We start from the raw sequence: 23,894 nt of genomic DNA on the forward strand, positions 1-23,894 counted from the left end.
CAGCACTGTTTATAATAGCCAGGACATGGAAACAACCTAGATGTCCATCAGCAGATGAATGGATAAGAAAGCAGTGGTACATATACACAATGGAGTATTACTCAGCCGTTAAAAAGAATTCATTTGAATCAGTTCTGATGAGATGGATGAAACTGGAGCCGATTATACAGAGTGAAGTAAGCCAGAAAGAAAAACACCAATACAGTATACTAACACATATATATGGAATTTAGGAAGATGGCAATGACGACCCTGTATGCAAGACAGGAAAAAAGACACAGATGTGTATAATGGACTTTTGGACTCAGAGGGAGAGGGAGAGGGTGGGATGATTTGGTAGAATGGGAATTCTAACATGTATACTGTCATGTAAGAATTGAATCGCCAGTCCATGTCTGACGTAGGGTGCAGCATGCTTGGGGCTGGTGCATGGGGATGACCCAGAGAGATGTTATAGGGAGGGAGGTGGGAGGGGGGTTCATGTTTGGGAACGCATGTAAGAATTAAAGATTTTAAAATTTAAAAAATAAAAATAAATGGTTACAAATTGATTTAAAAAAAAAAAGAAATGCCTTAATGTTTGTGCAAAACTATAAATAATGTGGGCCTAGACCATTAAAATTAAATAAATTTAAATTTAAAACTATTTCAAGTTGAATTGTACATAAACATGTATATCTGTCTGTCTATAGCACACACACTTTCTAGATTGATTTTCTTCACTTTCTGTTATTGACTAGGCAAGACTTTTCATCTTTATTTTTCTTGGACCGGTCAGAAAATTTTATGTAAGGAGTATTTGAAATTATTAATGAGAGGGAAAAATTGCCTTGGCTTATACAATAGTTAGTTGTTTTTTGTTTTTGTTTTTAATAGTTAAGAACCAAGTGCAAAATGAGTTTGGATGAACTTAAAAGGGAAAAATATAAACCATAACTAGGAAAGTCATCATATGGGTTAATTTTACACATATTATTTAACTCTCATGTCATTAAATTTGCCTTTTGTGTTTTAATTTATCCTAAATGAGTAGTTACACACTTGCAGTAATGAGAGAAAAAAATTAACACAGAACTCAATCTAATATTTTTCTCTAAATTTACAAAAGTTGCTAAGACTTAAAATACAAATAACTACATAAACATTGGCTGTTGTGAGAAGAAAAAATAGTGGAAAAAGTATCAGCTTAAGTCAAAGCAGTTGAATTCCATGGCTATGATCTCAACTTTCTAGCTCTAATATCCTGCGTTAGTCTATCTCCTTAAGACTCAGATGAAGCTTCCACCTCTACAATGGACAACAATGTGTTCTTAGTTCATCTTTAAGTGTTTTTATGGTAAAACTGAACTATACGCCAACTATACTGCAAATAGGGATTCCCTGCTGGCTCAGGTGGTAAAGAATTCACCAGCAATGCAGGAGACCCAGGTTCCATCCCTGGTCAGAAAGATCCCCTGGAGAAGGGACTGTCAATCCACCCCAGTATTCTTGCCTGGAGAATCTCATGGACCAAGGAGCCTGGCAGACTACAGACCATGGGGTAGCGAAGAGTTGGACATGACTTAGTTACTGACACATATACTGCAAATAAATCATGGAAGTAAGTGCTGTTATACTAAAAATCGTATATGGGATGCATCTGTGTCTCACCAATCTGGAGGCTTATAGAGAGCATTTTCTGAAAATATGTGGTCCCAGATTCCCTTTCTAAGTCAATGCTGCTGCTGCTAAGTCACTTCAGTCGTGTCCGACTCTGTGCGACCCCATAGACAGCAGCCCACCAGGCTCCCCCATCCTTGGGATTCTTCAGGCAAGAACACTGGAGTGGGTTGCCATTTCCTTCTCCAATGCATGGAAGTGAAAAGTCAAAGTGAAGTCACTCAATCGTGTCCAACTCCTAGCGACCCCATGGACTGCAGCCCACCAGGCACCTCCATCCATGGGATTTTCCAGGCAAGAGTACTGGAGTGGGGTGCCATTGCCTTCTCCAATGTCAAAGCAGTTCCTACTATATGTATATGTATGTGTGTGTGTGTGTGTGTGTGTGTACATGTGTGTGTGTGTGTGTATACATATCTCACATTCTTCTGAAGTAATGTAAATGATAGGATAGAATTAGTAATACATCATGGACAGAAACTTAACTATTGAGTGTATTTATTAAAAAAGATTAAAGCTAGGTGCCTGTGGAAGGGCATTTTTATCTTTTTACTACTTCATTTATTGTTAATGAATGACTGTGCCACTCTTTGTAGAGTTACATGTGCCAAAGCTGGTTGGATTTTGAGCTTGCATTTTCTCTGGCAAGTTTTAGAAATGCTTCAGGCCTGAGCCCTGGTGTTTGAGGAAGAAATGTCAGTAACTCATCATGATATGTGGTCTTCTAATAAGCTATTTCAGTCCTGCATTCTGAATTCTAACACTCTTGCTAACAGTTGGTCTCAGCTTCTAAGAAAAATTCATATTCTTTGTAGCTCAATGGATTATACACAGAACATATGAATAAGTCATGAAGGAATTTCTACCAATAAAGACTGAGGTGTCATGTATGGATTCTTATTTCAGTGAATTTCACTAGAATCAGTTTTTATATCTAACACACGGAACAGTACAGTGGAAAAGATGCTGGATTTGGAGTTAAAACTTGAGGTTAGATTCTGAGTAAACATTTAGAATGTGCAGTTTCAGATAAATCACATCTTCTCTGTGCCTTAACTTTCTAATCTTAATGAGAACATAGAACTGCAAAATTTGTGAGCTTCTTCTAAAAGTATTGATTTTACAAGTCAAATATTGTAGATAATTTTCTTTCTTTGAAAAACATTTTGTTGAAATCAATGCAATCCAGTTTTTAATATTCCAATTTCAGCATATGTGACAGAAATTCTGAAATTGGCATTGTCACTGTTGAAATGTGCTATTATTTAGGTAACCTCCTAAATTGAAATATGACTCTTTAATTATAACATGTCACGCCAAAAAAAAAATGCTGTGAAAGGCTCTATGCCACACAATTAGCACAGGTGTTACTATAAGCATCTTAGAGGAAAAAAGAATATATGTTTTGGTTTCATGGAAAAAATGTATTTTACAGCTTGGCTTACATACTTAATCATTATGCTCAGCATGTAGCTTAAAATTTTACTATCCAGATCAATAAATGCTAAATGTGTACAGAGAATTTAATATACTGTAAATCAGCATTTTGGAATGAATATGTATATATATATTTTAATAAAAACAACTTTACCATATATGAATATTCCCAATTTTTTCACCATCCATTAAATCAAATCATCAGATTATTTGGTTGACACCTTGGAAATTAATTCTGATTTTTATTAGTGGGAGGAGAAGGCGACAACAGAGGACGAGATGGTTGGATGGCATCATCGACTCACTGGAGATGAGCTTGGGTAAACTCCAGGAGTTGGTGATGGACAGGGAGGCCCGGCGTGCTGCAGTCCATGGGGTCACAAAGAGTCGGACACGACTGAGCAACTGAACTGAACTGATTTTTATTAGCATCATCAGTCTTTACATCTATCATATAATCTAAAGTTTTTGTGGTCTTTCAGGGTCCCTTGCCCTACTCACCTACCTCTACCCGCTCTTTGGGTCAGTCCTGTCTTTTCCTTTCTTTGTTTCTTTCTTTCCTATTTCCCACTTCTGTGTCTCTGTCAAGAATGTTTTTCTCCTGCCTAAAATTACCTCCCATCTTCTCTATTCTTATACAAATCATACATCTTCTTTCAATCACTTTGTTGTTTTTTTAAAAAAATTAATTAACCTCCAATTAAGATATATATATTTATATTAAAAATAAAAAATTAAAAAATAAATTTAAAATATTATATATGCTCATTACAAAATTCAGATAATATACAAACGTTGGGAAAGCAACACATTATTCCAGATCTTACCACTCACAAGTAGTAAGTGTTGACATTCAGTGAATGTAACTTGAGATATCTCGCTATGCAGGTATATGAATATAATGGCTGGATTAAAATTTCCTAAATAAAGATTCTAGCAAAGCTTAAAAAATTACCATATTTAAAAGACACACTCATACCCAATTAAGAGGAAGAAACCACAAGCTACAGACTGGGAGAAACTATTTGCAAACTACTGTTGCATCAAAAGAATTATAACTATGAATAGAATATACAAAGAATTCTAAAAACTGAACAGAAAGAGAACAGTAAATAGGCAGCATGAGGGAGCTTTGGGCTGATGGAGCTGTGCTCTGTATTGACTATGGTAGTGGGTACACAACTCTGCATTTCACACACGTACACATGCAAATGAGTGCAAATGAATGCAAATGAATAAGCTCTGTGCACTGTCCAGTGTCAATTCCCTGGTTTGGCTATCATACTATAGTCATGCAAGATGTTGCCATCAGGCAAAGGGTACAGGAGACCTCTGTCTTCATTTTTTGTAACTTCCTGTGAATGTATAATTATTTCAAGATAAAAAGCTGGAAAAAAATAAAAATCTAAAAAGACACCCATTATTTTTTCAGCCACGTATTTCCATTTTATATATTATGAATTGCCCCAGTATCTTTTAAGTAGCATGTGTGGTACACTTGCTCCAGCCTTCTTTTCTTTGAATTCTCATTGCTCTAAGACAATGCCTGAGTTTAGAACTTGCTGTATTCCCATCTTGTGTATGTTTTTGTGATTAAAATCAAACCGGATTTTAGTTTTCTAAAAGATAAAGGCTCTGTCGTATTTCTTTGTATTTCTCTCAGTCTGTGCTTTACCTGTGCCTCCAAATCATTAGAGACTCAATAAACATTGACATCGCTCTCCAGTACTCTTGCCTGGAAAATTCCATGGACGGAGGAGCCTGGTAGGCTGCAGTCCATGGGGTCGCTAAGAGTTGGACACCACTGAGTGACTTCACTTTCACTTTTCACTTTCATGCATTGGAGAAGGAAATGGCAACCCACTCCAGTGTGCTTGCCTGGAGAATCCCAGGGACGGGGGAGCCTGGTGGGCTGCCGTCTCTGGGGTCACACAGAGTCAGACATGACTGAAGCGACTTAGCAGCAGCAGCAGCAAACATTTGTTGTGGAGTAATTAATAGAATTAAAGAGTATATGTAGGTTCTGTAATTAGCTGTCATTTTTTTTTGTCTTCTCTGCATCCCTTCTACCCCTGTCCTTTGAATAACAGCCATTAGGGCCACTGATGTCCTAATTCCTCGGTATAACACAACTCCTTGGGCCAAATAGTTGGTTCCAGAGTGCATATATGAAGTCAGTTGTTCCAGTCAGACTAATGCTTAGGATTTTCCTTTGATGATTAAGGAAAAGGAAGGTGCTTCTTCTGAATGCTTTGGCGTATGGGGATTGGATTTAAAATGCTGCATCCTTTTGCCACCAGTGGTATACATGACATCGAAAAACATGTCAACCTATTGACATCCCAACTGCTACTTAGCAACAACTTTGCATTAGGTAATTCCTAAGAAATATAATATGGAAGGTTACATACCATATTTTCATATTTGTTTGAATAAGTTTTAAGTGCTATACTTAGAAAATACCATATAATCTATCCTAGTACCTCATTCCTATATTTGTGAGTCTGTATGAGTCTACGTGTCCGTGTGAGAGAGGGAGAGAGAGGAATTAAGAGGAAGCAATACTGCCAGTTACGATTTATTCTTATAAAATTACTTTTTTTGAGAAGCTGGTAATCTAATTCTAAGGAATAAAACTTTCGAGGTTGGTTATTAAAATGATACTCAAAATGGTTGTTTAAAGAATCAACAAATTGGATGAGTAAGTATAAAATGAGCCTTTTGAATATAATATTGTATTTATTATTTTGCAAATACAATTTTCTCACTTTTAAACTCCTGCTGTCTGCAAAAGAACAATAGTTTTAAATATGATTTAAACTCAGGAATTACTGAGAAGTGGTCTTTTTCTGTCTCTTGGAAGTGAGCTTTCAGCCCCAGGCAAAACGCTTTAGATTTTTAGGAATAGTCGAGCTACTTTGTTAAGTTAAGGGTGATAGACTTAGCTTCCGGGGAGGAAAAAAAAGAAAAGAAGAAGAGATCCATTCCAAAGGTGGTTAACAGCTGCTGCAGTTTTCTACTAAAGATTAGTATGTTATGCTTACTATGCAGCAGTGATAGGAACAAATGTTGTTTTAGTCTCTAAGTCTTGTCTGACTCTTTGCGACCCTATGGACTGTTGCCCACCAGGCTCCTCTGTCCATGGAATTCTCCAGGTAAGAATTCTGGAGTGGGCTGCCATTTTCTTCTCCAGGGTATCTTCCCGACCCAGGGATCGAACCCGGGTCTCCCACATTGCAGGCAGACTCTTTACCCTCTGAGCCACCAGAGATGCCTGTGTTACTTAGAAAGTTTGTCTTTTGCAGGTTTTGAAATTCACAGCAGATGGGTTCAAATTCTTTTTCTTTCTCCCATCCCTCTTCCCCTCCTCCCTCTCCAACCCTCCTCCTCCTTCTCCTTTTATAGTAAATATATTTTAAATATATTCATTTAGCTGAGCCTTAAAAGAAATACAACTTAATTTTGTTCTGTAATATTGGCAAAGTCTGCAAAGTTGATTTATTTTCCCTGTACTTATTCTTGGGGTGGGGTGGGGGGGTGGGGGGATTGAGTTATGCAGAACCAGTTATTAGCCAACTGCTCACATCTGGTACCATGTTCATGGTTCACTTGATCTTCTGGATTCAGCACCTTAGATCTTGACCCAAGTTCAGGATGCTAGATAGATCTTTCCCTGCTTCATTCTTGATGTCCATCAAGAACTTCTCCTGGACCAAGGATATTTTTTTTTTTTTGCTCTGAATGCTGGATTCTCTGATACTGGCTTATTTTGCATGTTCCATTGCAAAAGACTAATTGTGTATAATTCAGAATTATTCCGTAGTTGAGCCCTATCAAAGCATACTTCATGGAAATTTCTTCAAAATCAAGAGAATTCTACTACACTCTTTAGAACTGTTGTCATACTTTTGTTGGTGAATATCTTCCTCAAAATTTCTTTATGTGCTATGTGCTTATTTTAAAATTATACTTTGAATTTTAAATATTCATAAAGTGTTTATAATATATTTTAAAAGTACAACAATAACTTTAGTTTATAAATGTATAGTATAATGTTGTGGTGGTTCAGTTGCTAAGTCATGTCCAACTATTTCAACCCCACGTCCTGTAGCCCATAGAAATCCTCTGTCCTTGGAATTCTTTAGGCAAGAATACTGGAGTGGGCTGCCATTTCCTTCTCCAGGGGATCTTTCCAACCCATGGATAGAATCTGGTCTCCTGCATTGCAGGCAAATTCTTTTACCCATTGAGCCTCCAGGGAAGCCTGTGTAGTATAATATAGGTCCATGAAATACTACCTGTTGACCATGCTAACCCAGGAGCTGCTCTAATAACTTCTAACCAGAAAACCTGTAGGTTTCTTATTTCCTATGCACTAGCATGACTAAAATGTAAGAGTCCAAAACCTAAAAGTTTGTGAGCATGCAGAGCCGCATTAACTCTCATGCCTTCCTGGTTCAAGTTTCACCTGGTATAATGACTCCTAAGAACTGGCTGGTTCATATACAGCTAAGTCTGTGTCTACTGTATGATCCAGTTCTAGATACTGACCCTCAGTTAAAACACAGGCCACAAAAAGACATATTCAAGACGGTTTGTTGCATCTACATTCATAAAATGTTAAGAAAAAATGGAACTGACCTAATACCCCCCATACAGGAGAATGATTTCTTAAAAATGATATTTTCATATAGTGAGATACTATTTAAGAATACTGGAAAATGGCACAATAAGAGGGACTTTTAAAAATTACAGTGTTAAATTCTTAATACTACTTGAATAAAGATAGAAATAAGCAAAACAAATGTGTGATGATAGAAACCAAAAGAGTGGTTGCCTTTGTGCCTTGGAAATTGAAGAGACAGATGCGAAGGATGTTCTGAGGTGATGAAACTGCTCTATATCTTGATTGGGATGGTGGTTTCATGAGTTTATATAATTACCAAAACTCACTGAAATGCACACTCAAGATCTATGCACACAAAATAAATATATTTTACCTCAATAAAAAAAGATTTAAAATACTAACCTCTAAATCCTAGGTTAACTCTTTTTCCTAAAATGTATATGTACCAGCAATACTAAAACACGAGTAAAGTTTAGGGGCCTCTCTGGTGGCTCAGATGGTTAAGAATCTGCCTGCCATGCAGGAGACCCCGGTTCAATCCCTAGGTCGGGAAGATCCCCTGGAGGAGGGCATGGCAACCTACTCCGGTATTCTTGCCCCCAGAGAATCCCATGGACAGAGGAGCCTGGCGAGCTGGGGGTCACAAAGAGTTGAACACAACTGAGTTGACTAAGCACAACACAGTAAAGTTTAGAAATAAAAATATTCGTTTTCGTTAATTCAGTTTGTTTTGTTCTTTAAAATAACATCCTTAAAGATCAATTTGCCATTTTATTGTATTTCACTGGATTTCACTATTTTTCTCAAAAGTAGTATTTTCACTATCAAAATAGTCTCATTTTTAATAGAGCCTTTTGTAAGTATAAAAGGGTGAACAGTCATTAAAATATAATTATGAATAACTATATAAATATTTAAAAGGTCATTAAAACAACATTACCTGTTGATTTTTTATTTAAATTACAACATTAATTTTAATATATGTATTTTATTGAAGTATAGTTAACTTGCAATGTTTCAGGTACACAGCAAGGTAATTCAGTTATACATATGCTGCTGCAAAGTCACTTCAGTCGTGTCCAACTCTGTGCGACCCCATAGACGGCAGCCCACCAGGATCCCCCATCCCTGGGATTCTCCAGGCAAGAACACTGGAGTGGGTTGCTATTTCCTTCTCCAACGCATGAAAGTGAAAAGTGAAAGTGAAGTCGCTCAGTCATATCTGACTCTTAGTGACCCCATGGACTGTAGCCTACCAGGCTTCTCCGTCCATGGGATTTCTCTAATTTTTGAAATGATTTTCCATTATAGGTTATTAAAAGATATATAACATTAATTTTTAAAAAAGAGCATCACATATTATCATATTTACTTCTCTACGGTTTTAAAATATGATTTTAAATAATATATCCCATAAACACACCCCCTTTATGTAGCAATGTAATTATCTGTCCAGTTCTACTTAAAACCATCCACGACCACAGTTTAATTCTCATTGTAATTTTGACTAATATTTAAAATTTCAAGATAGACTATTGGGACCAAAGACATTGTCTCCTAAACTTCTAAAATAAATTATTCTTAGCAAAATCAAAAGGAATCATTTCTCTTTACCAGCACCATGCTATGATGTATACTGTGCCATTGCTTGAAAACAAAATATATATTCTAGATATGGATTAGATTTTAGTAAACACAGCATTATATTGTAAAATGTTATTTTGGCAATAAATAGACATAATCCTTATATAAATGTTTTTATAATATGAGAAAAGAAGAGCTCCTTTGGAATTATTTTGAAGGCTAATGATAATACAATTGTAATATTATTTTTTATAAAAGTTATTTCATATATCATTATCTAATTACTCAAGTAATTTCAATTGTACATTTCTAAGTTCTTAGTAAAAATAAAATCATCTGGAAAGAAATGAAAAGAAAATGAATAAACATAGTATGTAAAAGAGAAGCTATATAGAAAGAAGCAAGACCTGATCAAATAAACAAACAAGTTTTTTTCAAATACAGATGATTTTATAATATTTAAATCTATATAAATGGCAAGTAAATTGTTATGAGTGAAAGAGAATAACCCTTAAAAGCAGGTCATGATAGCAATTGCATTCTTCAAAAATTTAATATGAATCCTATGCCCTATTATATTATGATTATTCCAAACTTCTTATTCTTTAAAGAGCATATTATACATTCTGTCTGTCATAATTTCAAATACATTAATTGCCATACTCAGGGAAGTAATCCTGTCAACTGAAAGTAATGGATTTTGTCACTTGTTAAGAAAATCCTCTTTAGCTTTAATACTGATACTACTCCCCATCTTCCTTACTGAAAAGATTTCAAAATTAATAGATTCTAAAAAGTCTACAGGCAAATGTTTGGCTGCTTTCAGCAATTGCCATATCTGGTGTATTTTCCTTAAACTAAGTGTCATGTTTTTCATAAGCTCTGCATTGCTGGACAGGACCAAAGTATGTGTCTGATTTACATTTAAATTGCATACATACATTTGATTTCCTACAGTTCTAGCAACCATTATCATCTTTTAAGCCAGAGGACTTTCATCTTGTTGGAGACTGATATTTTCAGTGAACAGTTTTATCTAATAATTTTATTTAGTTTCTCATGCTTTACCAGGAAATAGTCCCATTGCAAGAAGTAATATTTTGACTTTTTTAGGGACCTTTATGAACTGTGTATTACAAATATCTTTCCATTTTAAGCTCACATCAAGGAATTTAAGAAGGAAAGAAAACTGAAAGTAAGATGTTAGGTATGAAAGTTACTTTTCTTGATAAATTTTTAACAGCTTCTTAATCTCAATGTGATAAAAAAGATACATGATTTTCATTGTACATATTGTATTACCATTGGAGTGCAGTGTATTCCTGGTAAATATTTAAAAGCATTAACAGGAACTTAGATCAGTAGTAGAGCTGGCTTCTTCAATGAATACAAGTTGTCCAAAGCTCAATTACAAATCTCATACAAAAAACAGCTTTGCTGGTCGGGGACCTATCCTCAACACTGATTATCTGTTAAAGATTTTCCAAACATTGCATTCCAGGTAATATCTTTAATGATGCTATGATATTATGCCATACCAATAATAATAATAAATGTGCCTTTTCAAATATCAGTGAGAGTCTTATTTAATAATTTTTATTTTACTTCTGTGCCTAATGTAGGACATGCTGGGAAAAAAAGATGAAAGCGTTCAATTTAGTCTATCCCTCAAGTCTCTCTAAAGGAAATCAGTCCTGAATATTCATTTGGAAGGACTGATGCTGAAGCTGAAACTCCAATACTTCGGCCACCTGATACGAAGAACTGACTCATTTGAAAAACCCCCGAAGCTGGGAAAGATTGAAGGCAGGAGGAGAAGGGCATGACAGAGGATGAGATGGTTGGATGGCATCACTGACTCGATGGACATGAGTTTGAGCAACCTCTGGGAGCTGGTGATGGACAGGGATGCTTGACATGCTGCAGTCCATGGGGTTACAAAAGTCGGGCACGACTGAGTGACTGAGCTGAACTGAACTAAACAAGTCTCTCCTGGAAAATTAAAAGGATGGTGTCATACTAGCAGACATTTGAATTTGACATAAATCATTTCTCTAAGGATATTAGTAAAAAACATGGTCTTTTTATTTTTCAGTACTGTGGGGGAAATTATAATTGTTCAACAGCTCAATTATAGTGTAACCTGTAGAGTAATTGTGGATGAATCAGCAAAAGATTTGTAAGTAATTTTAATATGTTGGACTGGCAAAAGATTCAGTTCAGTTCAGTCACTCAGTCATATCCAGCTCTCTGCAACTCCATGGACTGCAGCATGCCAGGCCTCCCTGTCCATCACCAACTCTCAGAGTTTACTCAAACTCATGTCCTTTGAGTTGGTGATGCCATCCAACCATCTCATTCTCTGTCATCTCCTTCTCCTCCCACCTTCAGTCTTTCCAAGCATCAGGGTCTTTTCAAATGAGTCAATTCTTCGCATCAGGTGGCTAAAGTATTGGAGTTTCATCTTCAACATTGGTCCTTCTAGCACTCAGGACTGATTTCTTTAGAATGGACTGGTTGGATCTCCTTGCAGTCCAAGGGACTCTCAAGAGTCTTCTGCAACACCACAATTCAAAACCATCTGTTCTTCAGTGCTCATCTTTCTTTATAGTCCAACTCTCACATCCATACATGACTACCGGAAAAACCATAGTCTTGACTAGATGGACCTTTTTTGGCAAAGTAATGTCTCTACTTTTTAATATGCTCTCTAGGTTGGTCGTAACTTGTCTTCCAACAAGTATCTTTTAATTTCATGGCTGTAGTCACCATCTGCAGTGATTTTGGAGCCCAAAAGTCATCCACTGTTTCCAGTTTCCCCATCTATTTCCCATAAAGTGATGGGACCAGATGCCATGATCTTAGTTTTCTGAATGTTGAGCTTTAAGCCAACTTTTTCACTCCGCTCTTTCACTTTCATCAAGAGGCTCTTTCGTTCTACTTCGCTTTCTGGCGTAGGAGTGGTGTCATCTGCATATCTGAGGTTATTGATATTTCTCCCAGCAATCTTGAATCCAGCTTGTGTTTCTTCCAGCCCAGCGTTTCTCATGATGTACTCTGCATAGAAGTTAAATAAGCAGGGTGACAATATACATACAGCCTTGACGTACTCCTTTTCCTATTTGGAACCAGTTAATGCTATGTAATGGAGAAGGCAATGGCACCCCACTCCAGTACTCTTGCCTGGAAAATCCCATGGACAGAGGAGCCTGGTGGACTGCAGTCCATGGAGTTGCTAAGAGTCGGACATGACTGAGCGACTTCACTTTCACTTTTCACTTTCACGCGTTAGAGAAGGAAATGGCAACCCACTCCAGTGTTCTTGCCTGGAGAATCCCAGGGATCGGGGAGCCTGGTGGGCTGCCATCTATGGGGTTGCACAGAGTCGGACACGACTGAAGCGACTTAGCAGCAGCAATGCTATGTAAACGCAATACTCATCATCACATTAAATAACAGACTGTTGACTATAGATATATACAACTGTTTTCAGATATTTTATGATCCAAAGGGAGACAATGGAGAAGTTAGTTAGGAACATGAAGTTTGAAATGAAACTTCCTGATTTTATGCTCTAAAAGAAATACTTCTTAGCTATGTAACTTTGATCAAGTACTCTAATTTCTCTGTGTCTCATTGTGTTCATCTATAACATAACTGTAGCCAACTCTCAAGGTTGTTATGAAGACTAACAGTGTTAAAATAGTATGCATACTTATATTCCTTAGTATTTAAAAAGAATAAACTTTATACTCATTCATCATTGTAGTTTTTAGACAGCTATATAGCTTGGAATAACTCTAATAACTTATTCCCTGTAATTTATGTTCTGAAAAATTAAATTATGTTTTAGGAGTGCCTTGAAGAAGCATTTATCCTTGTAAGATCCCTGGAAACATCTGTTATAAGAAAGGCCAGGTACACCCATCTTTTCTCTCCCTAATTTCCTCTTTCCCAGCATTACTATCCGCACTATAGGAGATGTATATAAATATTCACATTTATCTATGTACCAGTGTACTTTTTTAGTATTTGTGTAAAGCCATACATTTAGGTGCAGCATTATTTAAAGCATGAATTTAATTATTTATTTTGTCTATGTAACTATTTAAGTGATTATTTACCATATGAATTTTCTCTATGTGTTTTACACAAACACTGATAAAACACAATGGTATTAACTTTCTTCATGTGTACTATCAAGTACTGAGAAAGCCCAGTAACTTTAATGCATGATTTATGTATTAAATATGATTTAACTTCCATGAATGAAGTTCCATGATGCTAAAATTTGGGTTTTCAAGCGATCTTGACTAAGTGGAAAACCGGTCATTAGCATTTGTGAGCCCAAAGGAGGTATTTTTAGAAGGAATTCAGTCTCCCAGGAAGCTGACAGACATCCTTCCTGCAGTTGAAACTGCTTGATAATGAAGATTTTGCAGACCTCTGTTTACCAGGTCATTGTCTGATGTTTAAATTCATCTTTCCCTGAAGTCTGACTTTGTCCAGCCAGCAGATAATTTAGAGCGCTTGTCAAACATCTTTTGCTGATTCTTGCCATTAATCTTCCCTTGAAGTTTCTCATCTTTTCCTGTGGCCTTGATATTGAATGTATATAATTCAACTGAAGTCTTTGAAGGCATATCTTATCTCTGCTTCTCAACTGCAGTGGCTGTAATTCTCAACCTCCTCGACTAGGTGCTCAGTCTCGTCCTTGCTTAAGCAGCTTTGGTCAGTGGTGGTTATAATTCTGTCTACAGTTCCTATCCTCTCATCCACCGTGGGTACTTTAAGGATGCCATGCACATTAGCATCAAAGGTGGTTTCAATCTGAGCAATCCCATGTGGCTTGTAATGAATGTCTGGGATGTCAAACTTCCCAAGTAAGGTTACCCCTTCGTCTTTGCCTCTCCATCTTTATAAATCCAAATTTATAGACTGACACCAGGAGACAAAAATTTCTAACATTTTCTCACTTGTTTCCAAACAATTTGGCTTCCTGAAAAACTGCTCTATCAACAATAGTCTTATTTGAGTTTATGCTTTTGCTTAATTATTTACCATTTAAGAAGTCCTACAGAAGTTTCTGAGATTTGGGGATGCATATAATGTTCCAAGTTGTTGTAAGCTGCTGGCATCTTTGACGTATTTGCTAAGGAGGGTAGATCTGGCTCATAGGAGAAAGATGTAGAGAAGACATTGAAGTTAGTGTCAAGTTCAATTCACTGAAGATATTTTTGAATATGAAATGGAAAGGACATTCAAGAACAATCTTTTCAAAATGTTATCAGATTCTAGAATTTCACTAAACCCTACTCCATGAAGTTGCCAAGTGGAACGTACGGTTATTTCTACAAGGCTGGGGAAGGAGTTGGAGGTGAGAGTGCCTCCTGCTCATAGCAGTGGTACAAAGGACCTAGGGGAGAGTCAAAAGTCATGCACCAAGTGAACTGTGGGTCAAAATACGAACAAAAAGGAAGCAAGGATGTCTTAAATGAAATGAAGCAAGCCAAGGGACAATGCTTGGTAACGTTGGAAATAGGGAATAGGGCTTAATAAAGAAGAGTAGGTCAAAAGAGATAAAGTGAGAAACAGCATTGGCAAGTTTTGTAAATGTTGAGCTGATATCTGTATGCAATTTTATATATACCTCTCATATTTTAATCCATGGACTGGGCTCAGTGACAGTGTCAACCAACTGATAGAAGCTTCTTGTGAGTGGGGATCGATTCCCTTTGAGGCATTCTATTTCATCTTTATAACATTTCTCAAGTGACGTGGATTAAATACCCTCATCAGCGAAATTCTTCTATAAATTTGAACCTCTTTCTTAACATCCTTTTTATAAAGAAGAATCCAAAATTAAGCTGCTCTAGGAAATTCTCTATCCAATATGCTACAGATCAATGATCTTAATTCATCTCTAATGGATTTATATTTCTAATAAATTGAAACAAGTATCAGGCATTTTGGCACTACTTCACAACCTAGTACTCATATTGAATCTCCTGTCAATTCTGTTCCTTACCTTTTTCACTTCTTCTAAGCTATATACGTGCCCTTAGTTAGTAGTTATAATTGTGATGCTATTTTAAAATTCTGTTTTCTTTGTTTTAATTTTGCATGCTCATTTCCTAGCAAGTAAATAATTTTACAAAAGAGGGGCAAAACTGTGGGTTCATGGTCAGAAAACATAGAGTAAAAAATATTTTTGTACTTTAAATTTAACAGTATCTTTAATTCTTACTCTCTGAAAGCCAATGTATTACTCTCTGAAATCCAAATGTATTGAATATGGAAACCTATTATTAACAGAGCATCCAGCTGGACAAGTATTTTCAGGAAGTATTCTGAGAAGTTCTATTCTATTAATTATGATGTGAACTTGGATTATATCTTCAACATCTTTACAGTCCACTCCAAGTTTGTGGCAGTAACACATACGTTTTCTATGCCTCTGGAATACCCTCTGGACTCAGCAAATCTTGAGGCACTTACTACTAACTAACTACCCGATTGTACTAGTATCCATCTTACGTCTTTTTCACAGGGTCACGAGGTTGTGTGGATCATTCTAGTATTCCTATCAAGGGAAGAGATATCCCTGGTTTCATAAAATTATTTTCAGAATTATTCTAGGAGGTTGAAACTAACTTCATAATTTTTACTCATTGAACTTACGTCCCACCGGTTTTCTGAAAATTGTCTGAAGTTGAAGCCAATTTTAAACTGTGAGTGTTCAATTAATTAATGATGATCTCTGAGGATGGTTTGTCATGGACTCTTTTTGAAGGGCCACCCACTCATTGACATTCTTCCCATTGAGAACTGGGAGTCTACATTCCCTGCCCTTGAGTCTGAGTGGGCCAGCCACCACTTCAACCAATATAACACAGCCAAAGTCACACTAGGTGAACTCTGAAGCTGCTTTTAAAAGCCAAGCCATTTCCTCCTGCTTCCCTGGGAAAGCTCACTGTGAGGAAAATCAAGTGTTGTGTAGCATGTCCAACTGCCCTGAGATCATAGGCAGGAGAGAGCACGTGTATGTATTCCAATTGAAAATCTCCCTCTGGGCTCAGTATTCCAACTATCTCTACCAAGACGTTTGAGTGAAGCTGTCTTGAACCCTCTAGACCATCCTATCCACCAGCTAAGTTCCACCAAATAGTCTCAGGTGAGGCCATCAGCAAAAAGAATCACCCCAATCTGAGTGATATTATAAAACTGCTTGTTGTGTTAAGCTTCTCAATCTTGGGGTAATTTGGTATGCAGTAATAGTGACTGCTGCTGCTGCCGCTGCTGCTGCTGCTGCTGCTGCTGCTAAGTCGCTTCAGTTGTGTCCGACTCTGTGCGATCTCATAGACTGCAACCCACCAGGCCCCCCATCCCTGGGATTCTCCAGGCAAGAACACTGGAGTGCCATTGCCTTCTCTGGTAATAGTGACTAGAAGATATAATATGTCACTTTCCCCTTGTTTTAAATTAATGACCTTGTGGCACTGGCCAATTTGGAGTTAGAATACAAGTACTATTAACCGAGTGCTCAGTTGCATCTGACTCTTTGTGACCCCATGGACTGTAGCCTGCCAGGCTTCTCCATCCATGGAATTATCCAGGCAAGAACAGTGGAGCAGGTTGCCATTTCCTTCTCCAGGGAATCTTCCCAACCCAGGGATCAAACCCATGTCATTTGTGTCTTCTGCATTGGCCAAGTGGATTCTTTACTACTGTGCCACCCGGGAAGCTGGTAAATGGTTTCCTTCCATCAAAATTCTTACCTTTTTATGTGATATCATTGTAGCAATTCTTTGTTTTTATTTCAGTATGTATTTTAAAAGTTAAAAATGTAATCAAACTGAATTTTATAATTTTGAATACATTACAAAGCATTATATCAAGAAACATAATACTCTCAATTTTATAGATTTAAGGGATCAAATGTTAATACCTTCTAGCATGGATCAGTTCAGTTCAGTTACTCAGTTGTGTCTGACTCTTTGCAACCCCATGGACTGCAGCACACCAGGCTTCCTTGTCCATAACCAACTCCAAAGCTTGCTCAAACTCATGTCCATCGAGTCAGTGATGCCATCCAACCATCTCATCATCTGTCATCTGATTTTCCTCCTGCCTTCAATCTTTCCCAGCATCAAGATCTTTTCCAATGAGTCAGTTCTTCACATTAGATGGACAAAGTATTAGAGCTTCAGTTCAGCATCAGTCTTTCCAATGAATATTCAGGACTGATTTCCTTTAGGATGGACTGGTTTGATCTCGTTGCAGTCCAAGGGACTCTCAACAGTCTTCTCTAACACCATAGTTCAAAAGCATCAATTCTTCAGTGCTCAGCTTTCTTTGTAGTCCAACTCTCACATCCATACATGACTATTGGAAAAACCATAGCTTTGACCAGACAGACCTTTGTTGGCAAAGTAATGTCTCTGCTTTTTAATCTAGCATGGGTATCCTATGTGAAATGAATTAAGTATTAACTATGATGTTACAGATATAAACAAATATTTTAACTGATGGTATTTATCAATCTTGCAGAGTTTATCAAATTGAGATTTCAGAATTTGTTTTTTTCTTTTTGTCAAGAAATAGGAACTTTGAAAATATGCCTAGATTAGGTGAATCACCTTGAAATTTAATTGCGTCACATAGTCAAATATGCTGAGCTACTAACCTGGCAAAGAAGATACTTGCAACAAATAACATATAATCTGACAGCTTGATATTCTTGTATGTAGACTGATAAACTTCACAGATCATTGGGATATCATAGCTGTAACCATCTCAGCTAGAAATTCAATGTAAAGCAAATACATTTAGGTAAGTAGGAATTTGTAATCTGTGAAAAATCTGGGTTTTCCTCCTCCATTGTTCAGTTCCTGACCAGAAAGAAGTAGGATAGCTCTACGTATTAGAATTTGGAACTCAGAACATCGAATGTAATTTTATCTAAGCCAACTTTTCCACTTATCTGTTAGATTCCTGAATTCTCACCTACTCAAAAAACTTATGCCAGTAATTGTTCCTTCTCCTAAAATTGAATCTTTTTCCTCTCTCCTGAATCCTTCTGTATCAGCAAGTAAGACAAATTCTTCCATTATAAAGACAAACATTTTCCCTTTATTCCATATTTTCATTTAGCTATTTTCCATTCCTCTGCTACCTTTAAAGCCCAGCTCTCTGTCTGAAATCCCTTTCCTTTTATTCTCTCTGAAGCCCACGATCAGCTGAATATGCTCTTTTCTCCACCAAAACTGTCATCAAGATCAGCGGTAACTGTCCCATGGCTAAAGTCTGTGATCAGTTTTCAATCTTCATCTTACTTATCTGGAGGATTTTATGCAACTGATTGCTTTCTTGTGTTGCAACTTTTTTTTAACTTGCCTTCATAAAATATGCATCTTTTTGTTTTCCTCCATCCTGTTTGGCTATTTATGTTCAGTCTTCCTTTCTGGCTTATCCAAACGTCTAACTGTTCTACTTCTCTCCTCCAATATCTTCCCTTTTCTGTTGGTACTCACTATGTGATGATCTCATGGCTTCCAATATGACTTCCATACTGATGAATTCCAAATTTTATGCCTTCAAACTGTGCTTCCCTTACAAACTCCATAGTTGGATAGTTAGCTGTTCACTCAACGTTTTAACTGGCTATCCCAAAGAAGCCTCAATCTTAGCATATCTAAAACTTAACTCTTGACTTTTTCTCTCTCCTCTCTCAAATTTTGTATAACTTGCATTTTATTGTAGAAAGTTTATCTCAGAGTGCTGTTTGTGGATTTGGAAATTTGCAATGATTTAATGACTTTTACCTTATAAATTCCAAAGTTCTATTCTCCCAATAATTACCGTTTTGTATGTAATTCCTAGTTGTCCTCTGCCTACATTAAAAAAAAAATTCTAGTCCAAAGATTATTGCATCCATATATTATTTTATGAATTGTGGAAGATTTTTATATAGCTGATTTTATTTGATTCTCCCTCAAACATTAAAGACTAGGGGGAAAGACTTTTAAATTATTCTTATTTTTCATTAACACTGATAGACTAAAAAGTTATATGACTTATCCAGGGTCATTAGCACTGTGTCAACAAAAAGATTAGCACTCATTGAATTTTAGTTCCATGGCTTCCCAATAATAGGCAGTTTCAAATATTTGATTTTTGAATTACCAATGCAGAGCAATTTCAGGGACTTCACACAATTCTCAAAAACTTTTAAATATAAAATTCTCATATATGTTGTATGTCTCTACTTTCCAATTCAATTGTATTGATCTATTTGCATGTTCCTGTATCTAAGTTGATTGCTTCAATTACTGGATTATAATCTAACATATAGGGTCATCACTCACTCACTCAATGGACTGTTTTAAAAATCATTACTTCTTTTGACTTTTCAGAATAATACTACAATCAGCATGTCAAGTTCCATAAAATATCCTGTTGAGACTGCAATGGGGTTTTGCACTAAATTTATATTTTAATATGTAGACTTTGACAGTTTCCTCTCAACCAAAAAAATCATGTTTATCCATTTATTCAAGTATTTGAAAATGCCTTTTGGTAGATTTTTATGATTTTAATATTTTTATGGTATTCATAGTTTTCTTTTTTTGTCTGGCTTATGTTATGTTAGGCTTAGTATCCCCTTCCTTTTTTTTTTTTTATTTTTTAGGAATCTTGATTGCTAGATCATGAATTCCTTATATCCAAATTCAGAATTAAATTGAAGAAAGTAGGGAAAACCTTTAGACCATTCAGATATGACCTAAATCAAACCCTTATGATTATACAGTGGAAGTGAGAAATAGATTTAAGGGACTAGATCTGATAGACAGAGTGCCTGACGAACTATGAATGGAGGTTCGTGACATTGTACAGGTGATAGGGATCAAGATCATCCCCAAGAAAAAGAAATGCAAAAAAAGCAAAATGGCTGTCTGAGGAGGCGTTACAAATAGCTGTGAAAAGAAGAGAATTGAAAAGCAAAGGAGAAAAGGAAAGATATACCCATTTGAATGCAGAGTTCCAAAGAATAGCAAGGAGAGATAAGAAAGCCTTCCTTAGCAATCAATGCAAAGAAATAGAGGAAAACAATAGAATGGGAAAGACCAGAGATCTCTTCAAGAATTTAGAAATACCAAGGGAACATTTCATGCAAAGATGGGCTCAATAAAGGACAGAAATGGTATGTACCTAACAGAAGCAGAAGATTAAGAAGAGGTGGCAAGAATACACAGAAGAACTGTACAAAAAAGAGCTTCATGACCCAGATAATCACGATGGTGTGATCACTCACCTAGAGCCAGACATCCTGGAATGTGAAGTCAAGTGGGCCTTAGGAAGCATCACTACAAATAAAGCTAGTGGAGGTGATGAAATTCCAGTTGAGCTATTTCAAATCCTAGAAGACAGTGCTGTGAAAGTGCTGCACTCAATATGCCAGCAAATTTGGAAAACTCGGCAGTGGCCATAGGATTGGAAAAGGTCAGTTTTCATTCCAATTCCAAAGAAAGTCAATGCCAAAGAATGCTTAAACTACTGCACAATTGCACTCATCTCACATGCTAGAAAAGTAATGCTCAAAATTTCTCCAAGCCAGGCTTCAGCAATATGTGAACTGTAAAATTCAAGATGTTCAAGCTGGATTTAGAAAAGGCAGAGGGACCAGAGATCAAATTGCCAACATCTGCTGGATCATGGAAAAAGCAAGAGAGTTCCAGAAAAACATCTATTTCTGCTTTATGGACTATGCCAAAGCCTTTGACCATGTGATTCACAATAAACTGTGGAAAATTCTGAAAGAAATGGTAATACCAGACCACCTGACCTGCCTCCTGAGAAACCTGTATGCAGGTCAGGAAGCAACAGTTAGAACTGGGCATGGAGCAACAGACTGGTTCCAAATAGGAAAAGGAGTATGTCAAGGCTGTATATTGTCACTCTGCTTATTTAACTTCTATGCAGAGTACATCATGAGAAATGCTGGGCTGGAAGAAGCACAAGCTGGAATCAAGATTGCTGGGAGAAATATCAATAACCTCAGATATGCAGATGATACCACCCTTATGGCAGAAAGTTGAGGAACTCAAAAGCCTCTTGATGAAAGTGAAAGAGGAGAGTGAAAAAGTTGGCTTAAAGCTCAACATTCAGAAAACGAAGATCTTGGCATCCGGTCCCATCACTTCATGGCAAACATAGGGAAACAGTGGCAGACTTTACTTTTTGAGTTCCAAAATCACTGCAGATGATGACGGAAGCCATGAAATTAAAAGACACTTGCTCCTTGGAAGAAAAGTTATGACCAACCTAGACAGCAAATTAAAAAGCAGAGACATTACTTTGCCAACAAAAATTTGTCTAGTCAAGACTATGGTTTTTCCAGTAGTCATGTATGGATGTTAGAGTTGGACTATAAAGAAAGCTGAGCACCGAAGAATTGATTCTTTTGAACTGTGGTGTTGGAGAAGACTCTTGAGAGTCCCTTTGACTGCAAGGATATCCAACCAGTCCATCCTAATGAGATCAGTCCTGAGTGTTCACTGACAGGACTGATGCTGAAGCTGAAACTCCAATATTTTGGCCACCTGATGCAAAGAGCTGACTCATTTAAAAGACCCTGATTCTGGGAAAGATTGATGGTGGGAGGAGAAGGGAACAACAGAGGATGAGTGGTTGGATGGCATCACTGGCTCAATGGACACGAGTTTGGTAAACTCCGGGAGCTGGTGATGGACAGGGAGGCCTGGCATGCTGCATGGGGTCGCAAAGAGTCAGACACAACTGAGCGACTGAACTGAACTGAACTGATTGCTATTGTGAGTGGGATTATGTTTCATTACATTGTCCAATTAGTTTTGCTCTATCAGAGGAAATTATTAATTTATACATGTTGATCTAATATGGGACCAGTTTACTAAACTGAAGTCCTACAAGTTTTTCAGTTAATTACCTTAAAATCTCCAGGCAGACAGTTTAACACTAACAGTCAAGGTTTTGCCTCCTCCTTTGATTTTTTTTTTTTCATCTTTGGGCATCACCTTAATTGTGTAGCTCAGTGATATAGTGCTGATAGCATTTTTGATTACTCCTGAATTTAATGGAAAAGTTTATACAATATGTATGATAGTTTGTGGAATTCTGAATAATAACTTTTATCAAGTTAAATACAGTATCTCTCTTTCTTAATCTTTTGCTTGTAATTATCATTATTACTGCATTCCGAGAGAAGACTTCAGCTCAGTTTCATAGCTTATTAATTTGATTTTCAACTCTATTCAATCTCCTCTTCTGCCCTGTTAATTTTTGCTTTAATTTTATAAATAGATTTTATCTAAGAAATTTCTGATCTTTTATACAGCAATCTAATCTATTTCTAAAAATATTCACTGTAATCTTGGTGAAAATTCTAATTATAGTTTCTCTTATCTTTTTCTAACAAGTTTTGCTTTTGATTTTTATTGAATTAGATGCTTTTCCCACAATATTAGCTTTCCCTCAATGTTGATGACTTTTGGTTTTTGTTATCTTTACCAATAAGTACCTAAATAATAAAGAATACTTCCTTCAGACTAAGTAAAATATCATTATGAGAGTGTATGCAGGTTTTTATTAGGAGAGCATCTGTGGTTGATTCTCTGTGTCAAGAGTACATGTTCTTTCTGCTATTTGTGATCACTGATTCAGCAGCATAACTCTGTAGGCTTCAGTTTCTCATTTAGCAAAATGAAAATCAGACCTGTCTATTAGCATATAAGCAAAATACTGAATATATGTAAGTAAGGACCCAATTAATGGAAAGAGTAAGGAAAATTGAACTTTTTATAGTCTTTTAAAACACAGGATCAACTGCATTATTGAGATTAATACTGAAAAGTATTGCCTCCATCTAGGAAATAGCATGGGCTCTGCCACCTTACATGATACTGTGTAATGGCTTTCCAAACAATAGCAGTAAAGAAACTATAGGTTTTTTGTTGTGTATTTGCTTTGTTTTATTTTGGTGAACATGTATTATGTGCTTTTGGTTTCTAATTTTGAGCAGTCTTCAGATAGCTGTGTGTATGTGCTAAGCTGCTCTGTTGTTCCTCTTCTTTGCGACCCCATGGACTGGAGCCTGCCAGGCTCCTCTGTCCATGGGATTCTTCAGGCAAGAATACTGGAGTGGGTTGCCATTTCCTTGTCCAGGGGATCTTACCAACCCAGGGGTCAAACTCTTTTGTCTCGTGTAATCTATATAATAACCATATAATATAAGCACTATTATTGATTGAAACTTGAGGCAAAGAGGGTTTAAGCAACTTTACCACAGTTTCATTTTCATTAGTGAGAGTATGATGTTATCCACTATATTATCTGGCCTGGGTATGAAAGCACATTGAGCCAACCTTAGCTCACAAATGATGATTTTATTACCCCCTGAAACTATTAATTTCTGATAGTAATAATAATAGCTATACTAAATATTTAGCTATTAGTTCCATAAACATATTTCTCCTAGACCCTCATGACAGTGGTATGCCATATTCATCATCGTATCCCCAGGTCAACACGTGGCAGTAAATAGACTCTG

The sequence above is a fragment of the Capra hircus genome, chromosome 27, assembly GCF_001704415.2.
Source record: "Capra hircus breed San Clemente chromosome 27, ASM170441v1, whole genome shotgun sequence".
Classification (NCBI taxonomy): domain Eukaryota; kingdom Metazoa; phylum Chordata; class Mammalia; order Artiodactyla; family Bovidae; genus Capra; species Capra hircus.